The 6,491-nt window shown below is 45.8% G+C and overlaps 1 pseudogene; it reads left to right on the top strand.

Moving 5' to 3' along the window:
- Window positions 1-6,491, top strand: part of LOC129356913 (receptor-type tyrosine-protein phosphatase mu-like) — a 42,803-nt pseudogene that overhangs the window by 33,279 nt on the left and 3,033 nt on the right.

The following is a 6,491-nucleotide window of genomic DNA, read 5'->3' as shown; positions in this document are numbered from 1 at the left end:
GGGCCGGGTGAGTCTGCTGCTGTTTTTCTGCGTCATGGCATTTGGGACTCGGTTTCCCAGAATGCCTCAGTCCTTCCCTGCCTGCGCTGTGGACTCCTCTCGGCAGATTGTCGTCGTGTCAGATGCAGTGGGAGGTTCTGAAGCGCCGGCGCCGCTCATTTCCTCCTAAAATTGGAGGATTTGACCCGAGAGCAGAACCTCACACCTGGAGGCGCTGCCCACTCTCATTACCCATAATGCACCAGGGACATGCCTGGCTGAACTGCCAGCACTGCAGAGAGGGATTCTGGGAGATTTCAGGCTGATTATCTAACTCTGTCTTTTCCTCGGCGCGTCCCCCATTGACTGTAGTCTAATAAGGAGGGGCGGAGCCTCCATCAGCTGTGTGTCAATCAGTTAATGACAATGTGTGTGTGTGTGTGTGTGTGTGTGTGTGTGTGTGTGTGTGTGTGTGTGGTGTGTGTGTGCAGGTGAAGTGCTGTAAGTACTGGCCTGATGACACTGAGATTTATGGCGACATGAAGGTGACGCTGATCGAGACGCAGCTGCTGTCTGAGTACGTGATCCGGACCTTCGCTGTGGAGAAGGTGGGCATGAGGATGATGAGGATGAAGGTGAAGCTGTGACCCCCGGTGTTCATGTTGATAACCTCTCTGCCCCCCAGAGGGGCGTGGCTGAGATCAGGGAGATCCGGCAGTTCCACTTCACCGGCTGGCCGGACCACGGCGTCCCGCTGCACGCCACGGCCTGCTGGGCTTCATCCGCTGCGTCAAGGCCAAGACTCCGCCCACCGCCGGCCCCACCGTGGTTCACTGCAGGTCAGACTCCGGCCCGTGCTCGGCCCCGTGCCGCCGCCGCTGCCGCTCACTAGGTGTGTGTGTGTGTGTGTGTGTGTGTGTGTGTGTGTGTGTGTGTGTGTGTCAGTGCGGGCGCGGGCCGGACCGGCTGCTTCATGGTCATCGACATCATGCTGGACATGGCGGAGAGAGAAGGCGTCGTCGACATCTACAACTGTGTCAGAGAGCTGAGGGCGCGAAGGGTCAACATGGTGCAGACGAGGTACACACACACACACACACACACACACAGAAACTGTGGAAGAACCACAGCTCTGGTTCTGGTTCTGTTGGACCTCAGTGCTGAGCTGGTCGGACTCTCTGGTCCAGTTCTGGACTGGTTCCAGTTTGACATAAACTGGGATTTCTTTGTTTCAGTAGGAGACTTCTCAGGGAGGTCAGAGGTCACATGTGGGGTTCCCCAAGGCTCCATTCTAGAACCTCTTTGATTCAATATCTACATTTTCCCACCGGCTCAGGCTATAGCAGGAAATAAGATCAGTCACCAAAACGACGCAGATGATACGCAGCTCTACATTATGATGTCACCAGGTGACCTTTGACCCCATCCGAGCCCTGAAAACAGATAAATGTGTGGATGAGACAAAACCTTGTGAAACTGGAGTTTATAGAGCAGTGCTTCTCATTTCCTGCTGCCCTGCATGTCTCAGGTGTTTCCCTGCTGCCTCACCTGGACTCAATCTGTGCTGATTGACAGAGGAGGTCAGAGGTCAGAGGAGGTCATGCAATCATTTGGATCAGCTGTTCTGGAGGAGAGGCTCATCTAAAACATGCAGAGCAAGGGGGGCCTGAGGACTGTCAGAGGAATGATCTAGAGCTGCAGATCTAGAGTTATTGCCCGTATTCCTGAGAGGCTGACAGTGGAAACCATTACAGCTCTTCCAGTATTTCACTGTAATTTATGGCTTTGCTGCTAATCTATAGTCTTGATATCTTCTTTATTATTGCTGTTGTGCAATATGAAGTAAAAATAGACGGCGTCTGCTATCAGAGATGCTCAGAGTCTGAGTTCAGTTCAGCAGCAGAACTGCAGAATATTAACTCAGTGTGAAGTGAATTTGATCTGAACTTTGAAAAGTTTCTTTAAACAGAACATTTCAGAACCAGAGGACTAAAAATCTGAGAAGCTTTGATTCCAGCAGCAGGTCTGATGACAAACCAGCAGTCCAGACGGTTCTGACTAGAACCAGGAGGATGGAGACACATACTGGTTCTGGACCAACTGGTTCTGGACCAACTGGTTCTGGACCTCCTGGTTCTGGACCAACTGGTTCTGGACCTACTGGTTCTGCACCTACTGGTTCTACTGGACCTACAGGTTCTGGACCAACAGGTTCTAGACCTACTGGTTCTGGACCAACTGGTTCTGGACCTACTGGTTCTGGACCAACTGGTTCTGGACCAACTGGTTCTAGACCTACTGGTTCTGGACCTACTTCTTCTGGACCTACTGGTTCTAGACCTACTGGTTCTGGACCAACTGGTTCTAGACCTACTGGGTCTACTGGACCTACAGGTTCTGGACCAACTGGTTCTGGACCTACTGGTTCTGGACCAACTGGTTCTGGACCTACTTCTTCTGGACCTACTGGTTCTAGACCTACTGGTTCTGGACCAACTGGTTCTAGACCTACTGGGTCTACTGGACCTACTGGTTCTGGACCAACTGGTTCTGGACCAACTGGTTCTGGACCTACTGGTTCTGGACCAACTGGTTCTGGACCTACTGGTTCTGGACCTACTGGTTCTGGACCTACTGGTTCTAGACCTACTGGTTCTAGACCTACTGGTTCTAGACCTACTGGTTCTGGACCTACTGGTTCTGCACCAACTGGTTCTAGACCTACTGGTTCTGGACCAACTGGTTCTGGACCTACTGGTTCTCTCTCAAACAACAATCTTTTATTTAATGCCTTTTCATGTGAACACACTGTAAGAACTACAGAACATAAATAAAATACATTAATAACTCAAACAGTGTTGTTTTCACATTTTACTTTAACATATAAATCATTTTTCTAACATTCTGTGATTAAACCTGTCATAAAGTGCAACATATTAACTATTAACGGTTAATTAACGAATATTAGTGCTGTATAATAACACAACCGTCACACCCAAAGCAAATTACGTTTTACAGTAAAACTAAATATATATTTACATATTAAAAACTCTCACCTTGTTCCCCATCAACCAAGCGCCAACCAACTGACTGTCTACACCCTAATCTGAACCACACCTTTATTAGCTTTACTCCACCTGAGCGCTCTCTCTTTCTGCGTAATGACCAGCAGTTAATTGTCAGTTAATTGTCAGTTAATTGTCTAACGTTGACGTCACACTTCACCACTCTTCCGTTTCAAACCCTTTCAAAATAAAAGCATTAATTCTTATGTTAAATACTCGTTTTTAAATGAGGAAACACAAAATACTAATAAGGTCATTTACACTGGTTTCTGAATCAATATATTCATTTATATTGATGACGATTTTTATGGCGAAAATCAACAAAATGTAAAATGTATTTTCGGAATTCTGATGTTGAACTGCCTTGTTGCCCTGGGCTCTGACCTTTGACCTCTGTCACTGACCCACTCTCATCACCCTCATCTTCCTCACTCTGAGCTCAATGAGGAAGATGAAGCTCCTCAGGTTCTTCATCTCCTGCAGTCCTCCAGCTGACAGGAAGTGACAGCAGCATAACATCCCGGCCTTCCTCCTTCTCCTCTTCCTCCTGTGGACATAAATCATGGCTGATGTGACATTTCTCATCCTGTTGCCCTGATGCCGTCTGTCCCTCTTTGTCCACAGGAGCAGTACGTCTTCATCCATGACGCCATCTTGGAGGCGTGTCTCTGTGGGAACACCGCTGTTCCGGCCAATCAGCTGCGTTCGCTTTACTACGAGATGAACCGATTGGACCCCCAGACCAACTCCTGCCAGATCAAGGAGGAGTTCAGGGTACGGCCAGCAGGGGGCAGCGCCACCAGCACATGATTAGGACTGGAGGATCATGGGAAAAAAATCACATCAGATATCCAGAAAGCATAAAAAACAAATATAGAACATTTTCCTAAAAAATCCAGATTAAAACACATTTATGTATTGATGACGTCATCTATCGTTATCATTATTATTATTATTATTATTAAATAAAATGACATTATAGCCAACCTGGTTATGAAAACATGATATTGGCCATAACAGTCTAATACCTGGTTATATTACTTAACATTGTACAAATCAAATGTTAAGAATTAAATATAAAAACACATTTAAATTCTATTTTTAAGAAGAAAATATTTTTTGTAAAAATTATTTTCTTTTGAAAGTTCAGATTCCAGTAAATCTACGATTCATTATTGTTGTTATAAATAATAATAATACAAATTTTTTGAAGTAAATCTTAAAGTTTTTCTCTGCTCGTCCTTAAAGTCCAGAATATTTTGCTCTGAATCCGTTTCATGTTTTCTTTCCAACCTTCTCATCCAACATGGCTTCCGTCTGCACTCTCAGACCCTCAACATGGTGACGCCCACCCTGCGCGTGGAGGACTGCAGCATCGCGCTGTTGCCCAGGAACCACGAGAAGAACCGCTGCATGGACGTCCTGCCGCCGGACCGCTGCCTGCCCTTCCTCATCACCATCGACGGCGAGAGCTCCAACTACATCAACGCCGCGCTCATGGACGTACGTCACACTACAGTAGAGCTAACCCCAGCAGGGTTCTGCGCGTGACCTCACTTCCTGCATCGGTGTCTTGCAGAGTACAAGCAGCCGTCGGCCTTCATCGTTACCCAGCATCCTTTGCCCAACACGGTGAAGGACTTCTGGCGCCTGGTTCTAGACTACCACTGCACGTCCATCGTGATGCTGAATGACGTGGACCCGCCCAGGTGAGGTCACAGGTCAGTGGTGAGCAGCGAGCAACGCAGTTTGGCAGCTGATGGACGTCTCTGTCTCAGCTGTGTCCCCAGTACTGGCCGGAGAACGGCGTCCACCGCCTCGGCTCGCTGCAGGTAGAGTTTGTCTCTGCGGACCTGGAGGAAGACGTCATCAGCCGCATCTTCAGGATCTACAACACCGCCAGGGTGCGTTTCATGATCACACCTTCAGCTCCCGGGTCTGGAGCCTACAGTCTCCCAGCTGCCCTGAACGCCTCATAGACTTCATAGACTTGTGCTTTCCTTTTTAAAAACCTTCCTGTTAAACTCCTGCTAACCTTGTGAGAACTTCCTTCCTTTGATCCAGCTCTCCACCCGCCTCAGGGTGCGTTTGGTTTAAAGCCTGTCCCCGTCTCCTCCTGTCCCCCTCCAGCCGCAGGACGGGTACCGCATGGTGCAGCAGTTCCAGTTCCTGGGTTGGCCCATGTACCGGGACACACCCGTCTCCAAGCGCTCCTTCCTGAAGCTTGTCCACCAGGTGGACAAATGGCAGGACGAGTACGATGGCGGCGAGGGACGCACCGTGGTCCACTGCCTGTGAGGGCACACAGTACTACTCCCAGTTCGACCCAGTACTACTCCCAGTACTATTCCCAGTACTACTTGTGGGTTAGGTTCTTAGGTATTTGCAGTGAACAAGATGGTTTGTCTGTCAGGATCCAGGAAGGAGGAAATGAGAATTTTTATTTTCTTTTGAAATCTGTGATTTATTTTCACCGTTAGGAAGGATTTTCACTCCCAGCTTGAATTTCATCTTCTCTCTTTTATTTACTTCAGCTCACAGTGTTAACAGATACTGTTAATCTGCACCTTAGTCGTATCTTTTGGGTCTGATACTGCCTCTAGTGGCGAGGGGTGGAAACACAACTAATCTATTTACATTATTAAATCAGAATAGCACAAAGTCTTTATTATTAAATATTAATTACAGCATTACTGGAACCGTAAAAGTCCAATTATCTTATAAAACACCATATTTGTTCATTTTCTTAAAGATGTATAGATAATTAAATGATATTGTAAATAATATCTATACATTTCCATCAATTATAGGAGGAACAAAAGAAATAAGGAGACATGAAAAACAACATGATCAACTATTATAAAATACAATTTACAATGTTTATATCAGAAATTTATTTGAGCAAAACGAAATAAACAAATGAATTAGGTTCTGAAGAACAACAACCCAGGTTGTTACAACCAGGTTGTTAAACAGATACAAGCAATAATTCACATTTTTATTTTACTGTGGCATCTATGTTATTCTGAGACTTTTTGTTGGTAGAGTCTTATATAGGGGAAAATTATGGTTAAACAATTTAGTGTTCCAAGGTGAAAGTTTTTTGGCTGTAAAACAATAAAATAAAACTCATTCATAGAATCACATGGTCAACAATTTGTGCATCGAGTAAAACATTTTGGATGCTGAAGGTAAATGTTACCATTTAGTTTGGCTAAGGATAATTATTCCACTGTCAACAAATGACGTCTAATAGACGTTGTAGTTACCAGAGGAAAACATCGACGCCTTCATGAACTCAAAACTATTACCTCCTATTTACCTGCCAGTGAAAGTTTTATGAAAAGATTCTCTGTTAGTCTGCAGCTCATGAGACCAAACCAGCTGAAAACACAATAAGTTAAAACTTGAGATGAGTTAAAACTCAAGTTAAATGTTAAGTTTTAA

Source organism: Poeciliopsis prolifica, unplaced genomic scaffold, assembly GCF_027474105.1.
Source record: "Poeciliopsis prolifica strain line A6 unplaced genomic scaffold, Auburn_PproV2 SCAFFOLD208, whole genome shotgun sequence".
Classification (NCBI taxonomy): Eukaryota; Metazoa; Chordata; class Actinopteri; order Cyprinodontiformes; family Poeciliidae; genus Poeciliopsis; species Poeciliopsis prolifica.
Note: the sequence above shows the minus strand (reverse complement) of the source record. Positions and strands in the feature narration are given on the sequence as shown.